Source organism: Primulina tabacum, chromosome 3 (genome assembly GCF_025594145.1).
Source record: "Primulina tabacum isolate GXHZ01 chromosome 3, ASM2559414v2, whole genome shotgun sequence".
NCBI lineage: Eukaryota > Viridiplantae > Streptophyta > Magnoliopsida > Lamiales > Gesneriaceae > Primulina > Primulina tabacum.
In genome coordinates, this window is record NC_134552.1 from 20,104,073 (window position 1) to 20,118,498 (window position 14,426).

General features: G+C 37.6%; 1 pseudogene; it reads left to right on the top strand.

Annotated features, from left to right (window-relative positions):
- The first annotated feature begins 2,996 nt into the window (after positions 1 to 2,996).
- On the top strand, positions 2,997 to 9,257 carry LOC142538564 (uncharacterized; annotated as a pseudogene).
- The last annotated feature ends 5,169 nt before the right edge of the window (positions 9,258 to 14,426 follow it).

The following is a 14,426-nucleotide window of genomic DNA, read 5'->3' on the forward strand; positions in this document are numbered from 1 at the left end:
AAATAAAGAAGTGATTGGACCAACGAAGATAAGAAGAAAGCAATTCTTGGTAATGTAACTAATGATATTCTATATATATATAAAAATCTATTTACAAGAACACTTTCAGCAAAATCAATGTGTTCTTTTGCAAAAAAATCTGGGAGAAGTTGATCTAGACATGTGAAAGAAATAACTAGACAAAGGAAAGTAAACTTTCTATAGCAATGCAGAAGTTAGAAAATGTTAAAATGAAGATTGGAGAACATTTAAATGATTTTGGTGAAAGATTTAGTAGTATTATCAACGAGTTAACAGTTCTTGGCAAGGAGTACATCAACAAAGAAATTGCTCTCAAGATTATGAGAGCACTTTCCAGAGAACGTGATGTTAAAACTACGTCAATGAAAGAATCAAAGATTTGAGCAAACTGGAACTGCATCATCTGTTTGCATACTTGAGAGCCTATGATTTTGAACTGGAAGTAAGAAGTGGTGAAGAGCCTTTGTCAAGTCAGCCAACTAAAGCTCTTATTGATGCTGTTGTTCCAAGTGTTTCAACTATTGTTGCTGCTGAAACAATATTTGAAAAGACTGCTGAACAAATCGACAATGATGATATGTCATTATTCGTCAAGAAATTATCAAGATTTATGAATAAAAGCCACATAACCTATCAAGATCCCAATTGAAACTTCGAGAAAGAGTCATCATCTGGTGACATGACATGTTTTAACTGTGAAAAAACTGGTCATTTTATTGCAAATTGTCCTAAGCTCAAGAAAGATGATTACAAGAAGAAAGGACATAAACGCAACGAAAGGAAGTCATGAAAATATCGCAAATCAATGATTGCTGAAAAAGCAAAAGCAAGTGGGCAGATTCTAATTCTGAATCTTCTGATTCAGAAAGACAAACGAGTGACACTTATGTTGAAGAAGTTTAATGTCTCATAGTAGATAATGATATTGATTCAACCTCGACTACTGATGATGTATTGATTTCAAATCTGAAGAGTTTACACGTGATGATTTAGTTCATGCACTGCATGATATGTTTAAAGAGTACTCAAAGCTATCTGAATCATTCAAGAAAGTCAAAGCTGAAAACAACATTTTAACTAATCAAGTCAATAAGTCCACTAGTTTACAAGAGGACAGTTGCAACGATCTTAAAGCCGAAGTGATTAAGTTAAAGACTGAGAATGAACTAGCAAATGATGATTATCAGACACTACTGAGTGAAAATCAGAAGCTGTCGCTACTAGTAAATGCATAGAATAAGTCTTCCGCTTCATTAGAAAAGATGCAACAGCTACAAAAGCAATCCGGAGACAAAACTGGTCTTGAATTCAGTAGTAATGAAAGCACTTCTGAAACCAGTACTTATCCGAAACTGAATATGTGCAAAGGGAAATATATTCACTTTGCTAAATCCAGTTCGGTATATGAACACAATGAACCTAATGTTCATGTTGAGAAACCTATAGATCAGATGAACGAAGGCAGACATTTTGATCTTAATTATGTTGAACACGAGAGTAAAACCCATTAGAACATTGGATTCAGTAGAGGATCAGGTTCAGTAGCACAATCATCAATGAAGGTTAAACACTACCAGTACTATAATTGTAGGTCATTTCAGAAGAGATATAGATTGGCAAACAAGAACAATAGGGGAGAACAAAATCCTATATTGGATTTTTTAAAAGTTTAGGGGGAATGAAGTTGATGCAAACGTGGTTGATCAAGCACCAAAGAAAACATGGGATTCGTTGGAATTGCCCGAAGGACCTATAACGAGGGGACGTAGCAAGAAGTTTAAAGAAGCACTTCAAGGACTCATGATGAACTACCAAGGAGGATCTACAAATTGGATGACTAAATTAGAAGAGGTTGGGAATCATGGGAATAATATTGGAGGTCTTTGGAATGTTATTCAAGTGCAATTGCCGAAGGTCCAGCGCACCCGCGCTAAAGCAGGGACTGCACCCGCGGTCCATGATAATCAAATTTAAGAAAATTTCCCGAAGCTGCACCGCACCCGCAGTCAAATCATTAGCGCACCCGCGGTATGTTGCCGAAGCTACACCGCACCCGCGGTCAAACAAGCACCGCACCCGCGGTCTTTTGGCGCACTTCGTGTCAAAGTTGCTATTTATCTTATTTAAGCCTTTTCACACAACTTTTCTTATTTTTATTGTTTATATAATGTATTGTAAGGGGGATGAACGAAATCATTGAAGATTGATATCAAATTATTGGAGATTTCTCTCAATTTGCAAGGCTTGTGCTTTGTGTTTATCAAACTCAAATTTATCAAAGATTGCATCTTTGTGGCGTTTGTCGATTGTTCTTCGCACGGATTGTCAAAACAAGTTCTTTGAAGGTTCGTTTGAAATTCAATTGTTTTATCGTTGATATTTGTTGCTAAGTTATAATCGCTTAGAGGTGAATATCACAAAATCGTTACTTGTTTCAAAAGATCGGGACAACATAATTGTTCCTTGTTTGTTATTGAATTGAGGGTGCGATTTCTATATTCGTGCTTGCCTTTCATTCGTACGAGGATTCGTATCATTTGGTATCAGAGCTTCTGGTTCTGTTTGATTCAAGTAAGTTATCATTTTCAGATCTGTTTAAAAATTCGTCAGATCTGTATTATACTTTTGTTTCTATTGTCATATCTATCAAAAACAAAAACTAAAATTCGTTCTGTTTCAGTTTTGTGTTATCCTTTGTTCTATTTTAAGATCTGCGTTATTTCTATCATCCTTTGTTATTTCATAATCCAGAATTTTGGAAAAAAAAAAAAAAATTTGCTCTGTGTTATTCTATCGTTCTTGTTTTTGTGCAATCCAAGTGAGACAGTTGCAAGTGTTCACAAGTTGAATCTTGTTAGTTTGATAAAAAGAAAATATAAAGATTGAGCACACCTTTGAGAGAACTATCAAATTCGAGTGAAAAATATTTGAGTGCGAAGTGTTATTTTTTTGGAGTGATCGTGAGAATTTGGGTGAGGAAAATCTTTTATTTCTACTAACATTTTATTGCAGGTACAAAATCTGAAATTAAAATGGAGAGGGAAGTAGGAGAGAGTTCGAACCAGGGGTTGTCTAAGGTTCAAATGGAGGCGTTATTTGGGCATTTTAGTAGAATGATGAGGGTCGAGTTGGATCCTTTATATGAGAGGTTGGATAGGCTTGAAGTTAGCACTAGTGAAAATAAATCTAAGCCTAAAGGTTTGGGTACAGTCGAAGAAGAAGAGGATGATTATGAATTGGGAGTAGAAGAGGAGAGTCAAAACGAGAACTGGGGTAGGAGCAGAAGAGGTAGAGGATTTGGTAGGGGAAGAAGAGAAGCCTTACGTGGTAGGTACGATGATGGGAATAAGGAAGATAATAACATAGGTAGCATTAAGATGAAAATTCCGTCGTTCCATGGTAAGTCGGATCCAGAGGCTTATTTAGAATGGGAAAAGCGAGTTGAATTCGTGTCTGATTGTCACCATTATTCCGAACAAAAGAAGGTTAGGTTGGCCGTGGTTGAATTTGTAGATTATGCACTTATTTGGTGGGATCAATTAGTGACCACTAAGAGAAGATGCAATGAGAGGTCTATAGAAACTTGGGCTGAGATGAAAAGCGTAATGAGGAAGAGGTTTGTACCAAATCACTACTATAGAGAAATGTTTAAGAAGTTACAAACTTTGAGACAAGGTGTGAAGAGTGTTGAGGACTACTATAAAGAATTGGAAGTAGTCATGATTAGAGCAAACATAGATGAGGATAGTGAGGCTACTATGGCTCGTTTTCTGTGTGGTTTGAACAGGGAAATTCAAGACCAAGTGGAACTTAGATAATACTTGGATCTAGATGAAATGGTGTAGATGGCGATAAAAGTGGAGCAACAACTGAAGAGGAGAGGAGTTGGTCGTACCACACAATCTGGTAATACATCAACATCTTGGCATTCCAACGTTGTTAAACGTGAAGAAAGCAAGGTAGTGGTCAAGCCCAAAGTTGATATTAAACAGGAGGCACCTAAGCAGGGAGTGCAAGGTAAACCTGAAACTCCTATTAATCATTCTAGAGATATTAAATGTTTTAGGTGTCAAGTAGTTGGACATATTGCTAGCCAATGTCCCAATAAAAGGGTGATGGTGTTGAATAATTATGGGGAGTATGAATCTCATAGTGAGAGAGATGATGGAGAGGATGAAGATGAGATGCCTGCATTAGAGGATCCTGATGAGGGATATGAAGCAGTTGTGGATGAGGCATTAGTGACTAGGCGTATCATGAGTGCCCAAGTCAAAGAAGAAGAGACGAATCAGCGGGAAAACTTGTTCCATACTAGATGTTTAGTCAGTGGCAAAGTTTGCAACATTATTATAGATGGAGGGAGTTGTACCAATGTTGCTAGTCTTGAGATGGATGGAAAAATTGAGCTTGCCTACTTTGAAACATCCTCAACCATATAGGCTACAGTGGTTGAATGACTGTGCCGAAGTGAAGGTGAACAAACAAGTTTTGGTTGCGTTTTCGATTGGGAAGTATATTGATGAGGTATTGTGTGATGTGGTACCAATGCATGCTTGTCATACTTTGTTAGGAAGACCATGGCAATATGATAGGCAAGTGACACATGATGGGTTTAGAAATAAATATTCTTCTGTACTCAAGAAAGAACCCATTGTTTTACTTCCTTTGTCCCCAAAGCAAGTGTTGGAGGACCAATTGAAAAAAAAAGAGAGATGAGGACGAAAAAAAGAGTGAATTAAAAAGTGAGATGGCCTTTGAAAACAAAAATGACATGGCTAAAAGAAAAAGTGAGATAGCCATACAAAAGAAAAATGAGGGAAAAGAAAATGAGAGGAAAAAGGTTAAAAAGAAAACATATATGGCCCAAAAGAGTGAGTTGAAACAATTGTTGCACACACATGATCCACTTGTGTTGATTCTTTACAAAGAGATTCTCTTTAACACAAGTGATATAGCCGGATCCCTTCCGAGCATTGTTGTTTCACTTTTGCAGGAATTTGAAGATGTATTTCCGGAAGAGCTACTTCAAGGATTACCACCATTGAGGGGGATTGAGCACCAAATTGATTTGGTACCCGGAAGTGTATTGCCAAATCGTCCAGCTTACAGAAGCAATCCGGAAGGAGACTAAGGAGCTACAACTACAGGTAAGTGAGTTGTTAGATAGGGGTTTTGTGCGTGAGTCCATGTCTCCTTGTGCTGTACATGTTTTACTAGTTCCTAAGAAAGATGGCTCATGGCGTATGTGTGTGGATTCTAGGGCAATTAATAACATAACCATCAAGTATAGGCATCCCATACCTAGATTAGATGATATGTTAAATGAGTTGCATGGTGCATGTATTTTTAGTAAAATTGACTTGAAGAGTGGTTATCATCAGATTAGGATGAAGGAAGGTGACGAGTGGAAAACAGCATTTAAAACCAAATATGGGTTATATGAGTGGATGGTAATGCCTTTTGGTTTAACAAACGCTCCTAGTACCTTTATGAGGTTGATGAATCATGTCTTGCGTGCTTACATAGGGAAATTTGTTGTGGTTTATTTTGATGATATTCTTGTGTATAGTAAAGATTTAGAAGAGCATGTTGAGCATTTGAGACTTGTACTGACAACACTTAGGGCTGAACATTTATATGCTAATCTTAAGAAATGTGATTTTTGTACAAGCAAACTTGTCTTTCTTGGTTTTGTGGTAAGTTCACAGGGGATACAAGTGGATGAGGACAAGGTAAGTGCTATTCGAGATTGGCCAACGCCTGCTAATGTTAGTCAAGTTCGAAGCTTTCATGGTCTTGCAAGCTTCTATAGGAGGTTTGTAAAAGATTTTAGCACACTGGCGGCACCGATGACGGCAGTGATTAAGAAGAACGTTCCATTCCACTGGGGCGAGGAGCAAGAAAAGTCTTTTAATATTATTAAACAAAAATTAATTAATGCGCCTTTACTTGTTTCGCCTGATTTTTCTAATACTTTTGAAATTGAATGTGATGTTTCAGGTGTAGGTATTGGTGGGGTTTTGATGCAAGGAGGACGACCAGTGGCGTACTTTAGTGAGAAACTCAATGGAGCAGCACTAAACTATCCAACGTATGACAAGGAGTTGTACGCGCTTGTGAGGACCTTGGAGATGTGGCAACACTACTTGAGGCCTAAGGAGTTTGTGATCCATACCGATCATGAGTCTCTAAAGTACCTTAAGGGACAACAGAAACTGAACAAGCGGCATGCTAAGTGGGTGGTATTCATAGGTATATTTCCCTACATAATCAAATACAAACAAGGTAAGGATAATGTAGTGGCTGACGCACTATCACGGAGGTGCGTATTAATCTCTACCTTGGAGTCGAAAATCTTGGGATTTGAACATATGAAAGAGTTGTATTTGTTGGATGAGGATTTTAAGGAGATATTTGAAACATGTTAGCATGGTCCACATGACAAATTTTATTTGCATAATGGGTTTTTATTTAGAAAAGATAGATTGTGCATTCATAAGTCATCAATTCGTGAGTTACTTGTGAGGGAGGCACATGGTGGTGGTTTGATGGGGCACTTTGGTGTGGCTAAAACTTTGAGTTGTTTGCATGAGCATTTTTATTGGCCACATATGAAACGTGATGTTGAGCGTGTTTGTGAAAAGTGCATTACTTGTAGACAAGCTAAGTCTAGAACACAATCAAATGGATTGTATACACCACTTCCTGTTCCTAGTGAACCTTGGATTGATATTTCTATGAATTTTGTTTTAGGTTTGCCAAGGACTAAGAAGGGGAGGGATTCAATATTTGTTGTTGTTGATAGATTCTCTAAAATGGCACATTTTATTGCTTGTCATAAAACCAATGATGTATCCAACATTGCATATTTGTTCTTTAAGGAATTCGTTAGGTTGCATGGTATGCCTAGGACTATTGTATCTGACCGTGATGTTAAATTTTTGAGTTACTTTTGGAAAACTTTGTGGGCTAAGCTTGGCACTAAACTGTTGTTTTCTACTACATGTCATCCTCAAACGGATGGACAAACTGAAGTTGTTAATAGAACTCTAGGAACACTTTTGCGTGCTATACTCAAAAAGAACTTGAAAAATTGGGAAGAATGTTTGTCATTTGTTGAGTTTGCTTATAACCGTAGCGTGCATTCTACTACGAATTATTCACCATTTGAAATTGTTTATGATTTTAATCCTTTAACTCCTTTGGATTTGATGTCTTTGCCTGTGAGTGAAAGGTTGAACATGGATGGCAAGAAGAAAGCTGAACTCGTTAGAAGTTTGCATGAGAAGGTCAAGAATAACATCGATAAGAAGAATTTATAATATACGAAGCAAGCCAACAAGGGGAGGAAAAAGATGGTTTTTGAAAGGGAAGATTGGGTATGGTTGCACTTAAGAAAGGAAAGATTTCCAGAAAAACGACGTTCGAAGCTCTTACCTAGGGGTGATGGACCATTTCAAGTGCTTGAAAAGATTAACGACAATGCCTACAAATTAGACCTACCAGGTGAGTACAATGTCATTTCTACTTTTATTGTTAGTGATCTTTCGTTGTTTGATGTAGGAGATGATCAAGATCTGAGGACAAATCCTTTTCAAGAAGGGGAGAATGATGCAAACGTGGTTGATCAAGCACCAAAGAAAACATGGGATTCGTTGGAATTGCCCGAAGGACCTATAACAAGGGGACGTAGCAAGAAGTTTAAAGAAGCACTTTAAGGACTCATGATGAACTACCAAGGAGGATCTACAAATTGGATGACTAAATTAGAAGAGGTTGAGAATCATGGGAATAATATTGAAGGTCTTTGGAATGTTATTCAAGTGCAATCGCCGAAGGTCCAGCGCACCCGCGCTAAAGCAGGGACCGCACCCGCGGTCCATGATAATCAAATTTAAGAAAATTTCCCAAAGCTGCACCGCACCCGTTGTCAATCATTAGCGTACCCGCGGTCTGTTGCCGAAGCTACACCGCACCCGCGGTCAAACAAGCACCGCACCCGCGGTCTTTTGGCGCACTTCCGTGTCAAAGTTGCTAGTTATCTTATTTAAGCATTTTCACACAACTTTTCTTATTTTTATTGTTTATATAATGTATTGTAAGGGGGATGAATGAAATCATTGAAGATTGATATCAAATTATTGGAGATTTCTCTCAATTTGCAAGGCTTGTGCTTTGTGTTTATCAAAATCAAATTTATCAAAGATTGCATCTTTGTGGCGTTTGTCGATTGTTCTTCGCACGGATTGTCAAAACAAGTTCTTTGAAGGTTCGTTTGAAATTCAATTGTTTTATCGTTGATATTTGTTGCTAAGTTATAATCGCTTAGAGGTGAATATCACAAAATCGTTACTTGTTTCAAAAGATCGGAACAACATAATCGTTCCTTGTTTGTTATTGAATTGAGGGTGCGATTTCTATATTCGTGCTTGCCTTTCATTCGTACGAGGATTCGTATCAGAAGTACACTTTAGATATTGTTGATTATTACTCTAAATTTACTAGGGTTATATTTCTCAATGGCAAACATCATACCAGTACTCATCTGATCAAGCTTTTGAAACGAGTTCAAAATGAAATTATGTTTCAATCAATAGAATTAAAATCGATCGAGACACTGATTTAACTAACAAATCTCTTGAGATATATTTGAATGAACATGACATACAACATGAATATTTAGCAGCTATGACTCATCAGCAAAATGGAGTAGCTAAGAGAAGAAACAAAACTCTCAAAAAAAAAAAAAAACAGCAAGAACTATGCTTGCAAATGCAGACATCTCTCGACGGATTAAGCCTAATGTGTCTTATTTCCATGAATTTGGATGCAGATGCTATGTGCATAATAATGGCAAAAATAATTTATATACTTTTGATTCAAAATCAAATGCTGAAACTTTTCTTGGATATTTAATAATTAGTCAAGCCATTAGAATATTTAATAATAGAATCCTTAATGTTGAAGAATCAATACATGTGATGAAATTGCTATTGCTCCTGAAAATTTTGATATTTCTACTTTGAGTAACATATTAGGCATGTATTCATCTGGATATGGACAGTGGAAATGAAACAACACCAAGAGGAAATGATTCTCAAAATCAAGAACTAGAATTTCTGGAGAAAGAAACAGTAACTAGAACCCATGAGATTTCAGAACTTATCCTAGAAGATCAAGAACCTACTCATGAAGCTCCAGAACAGCCTGTTGTCCAATCATATCAAGAAGCATAACTTGAGAACCTAGTTATAAATGGATCAAGACCTATCCCTCCTCAATGGTTATTGGAAATCATTCAGCACCCCTCATAACTAGAAGACAAATGATAAATAATTATATGCATGTTGCCTTAATCTCTCATATGAAACCAAAGAAGATTGATGAAGCTCTAAGTGATCCAATTGGATTGAAGCAATGCAAGAAGAGCTCAATCAATTCAAAAGAAATGAAGTATGGATTTTGGTACCTAGATCAAATTATCAATCAGTTATTGGAACTCGATGGGTACTAAAAAACAAGTTAAATGAGGAAGGAACATTAGTAAAAAAAACAAAAAAAACAAAGCAATGCTAATGGCTCAATGATTCAGACAAGTAGAAGGAATAGATTATGGTGAAACTTTGCTCCAGTATATAGACTTGAAGCCATCAGAATTTTCCTATCCTTTACACCATTCAAGAACTTTAAAGTATTTCAAATTGATGTGAATAGTGCTTTTCTGAATGGTCGACTAGAAAAAGAAGTTTATGTTGAATAACCCTCATGTTTTGTAGATCATTCTGTTGGGGATCGAGGAAGAGTTTAGAGGGGGTGTGAATGAACTCTTCTCCAATTTCTTCTTTTATTTCTTGGATAAAGAAGGTGCTAAAATCCTGTTAGGGATAGTAGCTTATCTTGTCGTGAATACTTCCAATAGATTACAATATTAAGTGCGGAAACAATCTGATGGATGAATGAAAATAGTAATATCAGTAGACAGCAGTTGTTTATGAAAGTTCGAAGATAAAGTCTTCTACGCCTCCCCTTCTTCTGTTTCCTAGAAGGTATCAATAAAAGACTTTGGATTTTACAGTACAACTCTTGTACACACCCACTTCAGCAGGGCTTACCATTTGCCTACTGAAACTCTTAGTTACTCAACACAGTGAAAATACGATACAACAAAGTTATGAAAAGACTCTTTTCAGATTACAAACTCTTCTTGATAAAATATGAGTGCAGTGAATAATTGTGAAGAGTGTAAGAAACAGTAGCACAAAATGATCTCAATAGATCAGATATCTGCTATGAAGCGTGTGCTACTTTTCTTTATGTTGAACTCGAAGATATCAAGGATTCGTGGTTTTTCTCGTTTTGTGAAATACAGATTGATTTTGAGGGATATTTCGCACTATCTTCTATATGGGTTTGTTCCATATATATAGGTGATTGAGTTCAACGTCTTTAATCAGAAACTGTCTTCTGACTTCTGATAGAATCAGCTTTATTACCGAAATAGGTTCCTGCAGAAAAGCTATAAAACAATCAGTCCTGTTTTATACTAAAATCGGCAAAGTGAATTAAATGACTTCGTACAGTGATTAATGCTGCAATTAATACTTGTACTAGAAAAAGGTAACGGTAATATTTAAAGCTGATAACGTTAAGATGTCGAGTATAATAAAGTCCTTTCTTCTGCTTCTGATTCTATATCCGTTTAGGTATTTCTTCTGCTTTTCTACGCTACTGATTCTGCTTTTTAGTTATCTACTGTTTTAACGAGTGATCTACTGGTTTTGATTTTCATCGCCACAATACATTTAGATCTAACAATTTTCCCCTTTGTGGTGATGCCAAAACCTAGATAATGTTAGAACGACAATAAAGATAAGATAAATGCAAAACATAAATATAAGAAAGCAGTAAGAGTTTTAACACGAATTTTAATTATTGGTTTCAATATCCCTGTAAATGATTTCTTCATTCTGGTCATCTTGGTCTCTTTGTCTGATTGAGGATTCTGCGTTATCTCTGTTTCTCCTTTGTTCTTCTTCTGTTAGAACTCTTTCTCTTTGTTCTTCTTCCCCCTTTTTGGCATCATTGGCAATGACCCGAGCAATTAAGTCATCCATGCGTCCAGACAAGTTTTGAAGCCCATTTGTAACCATTTCCAGATAAGGAGCCTGAGTAGAAACTCGGTCATGAAGAGTAGTGAGAGATTGAGATTGGGACTCAATCTTGGCATTCCAAAGATTCCATGGTGTTAGAGAACGAACGGATAAGTGCATCATGATCAGTGAGACGTTGCAAAATATCATTCTGACCAAGCACTAAGGTACCGTATCCTTTGGAAATTGTTTGTCTGAAGGCAATGCAATGGTTTCAGCATGCATCCTGCTCATAGATTCTGCCGTGTTGAAGATTTCCCTTGTAATGCGGTCTTGAAAGAACTTAGAACCACTGACTTCTGCAGCATGTTCATGAGATAGCTTCCGAACTATATCGGAGAGATTGTTGAGATTTTTCTGTAAAATATCTATCTCATGTTCGATATCGAATGGTTCTGGTGACGGAGTTCTTTCACACATACGACGCCTCATTTCTTCAATTTGATCATCACGAGCAGTTCGGGCAATTGTGGATAATGCCAATGCAGTAGAGGGTGGAGCTTCTGCTTGAGCAGAAAAAGTAGTAATGAGAGCAGTAGATAATGCAGTAGTGAGGCCTTCCTGACCAGCAGATTGTTCAGCAGCCACTGGTTCAACAGCAGCAGGTTCAAAAACAGTAGAAGGTGTAGGAAGTGTGCATTCTGCTGGTTGAACTACTGCCATGGCGTTCAATTGTTGATCGGGTTGAATCGAATCATTCAAAATCAGGACCATCTCCTCTTGATGTTCAGTAGAGAAAATCGCCAAATTCGGCAAGGAAGGAGACTGGTCAGCATGCGATTCTTCCTGAGTTGGTTCTGCTGGTTGGACTGTTGGGTGGCCGGAATCATCAGCTGGAACGGTATCCAATACCGTAGGGGAGTCCCGAGTGATAGATTGAATGACTTCCTCTACTGAAGCCAATTCACGAACAGATACAAGTGAAGAGGACGGAATAGGCATCTTGGAAAATGCAGGAGTACTGGAAATTATAGCTTCTGGAATAGCTATAGATTATTCCTCAACTGACTGAATTTGAGCAAGATCCGGAATAAGGCCTATTGAATACGGTTCAGTCTCTCCAAACTTTTGTTCTTGAGCACTGAGTTGCTCATCCATTATTCTCAGACGTTCTGTCAGTACAAGGATCACTTCTTGATCGTGAGCAGCAGTTGGGATTAATGCATCAAAATTGGACTGAAGAGTCTTTAAGATTGAGTCCAGTTTGTTTCGTTTAATCTGCTCAACAATGAAGCTCCGACGGCGCATCGCTTCAATCACATTCTCTGTCTTTGCATGATCAAAGACCTTTAACTCATGCCTTACTAGTCTTCCAAACGAACCCTTAGTTTTGAAAAAGGTGAGGGGATGAAATACCCTGACCTTGTGCCATTCATCAAAGAACTCCATTTCCTCATTTGCAAAATTTTCGATTTCTTCGAGATGAAGATCAACACCAGTCGAGACAGATGATTGGTTAGTTGAAAATTTGGTTGTTCCACAAGTTTCTCTTTTCCCTTTTCTGAAACAGATACAGTCGGCACCGGTCGAAACGCAGAAGACCATGTAGTAGATTCTCGAAAGACAATTCCAGACACGGGTCTAAAAGTTGACGCAGTAGATGTTGTTGGAATAACAACAGTAGTGGTTGGTGTAGAGGCAGAGACAGTTGGTCGAGCAGAGGGAACAGCTTTTGGGAACACTTGCCTCAAAGGAACAGTTTCCAGATCAGAGAGGGCTGTTGTCTTCTTGATACGAAGAACTGTTCGGGCTTTTTTTTTTTAGGGGAGTGGGTGGCTGAGAGGGTTTGGTAGGAGCAGCAGACTCCTCGGATACTGTTTTGTCAGAATCAGTAGAGATGACCGCTCTCTTTCTTTTATCTTTCTTCTGAAGTGCCACAGCCTTAGTTTGAGCATCGCCTTCTTCTTTTTTCATAGAAATAAACTCAGCCACAGTTGGCTTAGGTCGAAGAGCAAGCACGTTGGCAGCGTCTGTCATAGTGACATATGATGCGTCTGATTCAGAAGTGAGGGCAAAACCAGCATCTTTTAGCATTGTACTGATCTGAACAGCAAATCCAGAACTTTTCCTTGTAACCATATCTTTCATTATTCGAAATAAGAAATGACTCCAATCCATTTTAATTCCTCACGTGATGGCAACCATCACTTGGACTTTCTCCTTAGTAAGTTTATCAAACGTTCCAGCTTTGACCAATAAGGCCTTTGCCACAATGTCAGCAAGCACTTGATACTCTATTTTGAGAAGCTTCTTGAAGCAAGATGGAGACAATTTTTCTCCAGAAGCTGAGACGGTGCTGAGAGCAGTAGACATCTCTTGCTTAGAAATATCGGAGAGTTCAGAAATACCTGAACATGGGAGGAAGAAGGTTGATCCCAATAGTGCTGCGTCAATGGAGATGGATGCGTCTCCTTGAGAGTGAATGATCTTTCCTTCTTGACTAGTTGCCCTAGCATAGAAATCCAGAAGAGCAGTTTTGTATATCGTAGCAGGTGCTTCCAAGAATTTTCGGAGTCCTGATTTTTCTAGGGCTTGAAACATCTTCAGAAGATTCTCATCCTTGATGGTAAGGACAGAGGAGAAGTTAACCTGGTAAGCATTCAGGGTGTAAGCTCCGGCCATTTGTTTCCTTTAAAGAAAGTAACTTCAAAGAGATTGAGTAAGCACGATTTCAAAAGAAAACAGTAGTTAGAGAATAAGATTCTGGAAACGTAAAAAATGAATAGAAGAAACAAAGGCAGTTAATATTCAAAAGAAAATTTACAGCCGTCATTGTAAACACAAGGACACGTGTCAATATGTTTACGGTTGAGTTATTATTTTCATTTTTATTTTTTTTAAAAAAAAATTCAGAACGTGTCAAATAGACCAATGATTTTAAATTTTGAAATTTAGTGATAAGAGCGGGCTGTTCAAGCGGTTACTTTTGAAATAATCAGAAGAGAAGTTGTCGTTTTATGATAACGTCTACTGGAAGTTTTAAAGTACTGAAATAATTGAGCACTTTAATAAAACCAGTAGACTTGTTGTTTTATCAAAAAGACAGACATTCTATCTGTTTTCGGAAAAAGATATGAAAATCTTAGTCTGACTAAAAGACTGTTCCCCCTCGATAAATGCAACCAATAAATGCAGAGATGTGATATCTGAGGACAAGATGGATGAATCTTGGTATTCGTGTAACCAAATTGCCGCCTCTTCAGCTTCCTGAGACTCTATATAAGTGCCTGCAAGTTTACAAACTAATTCTGTAAG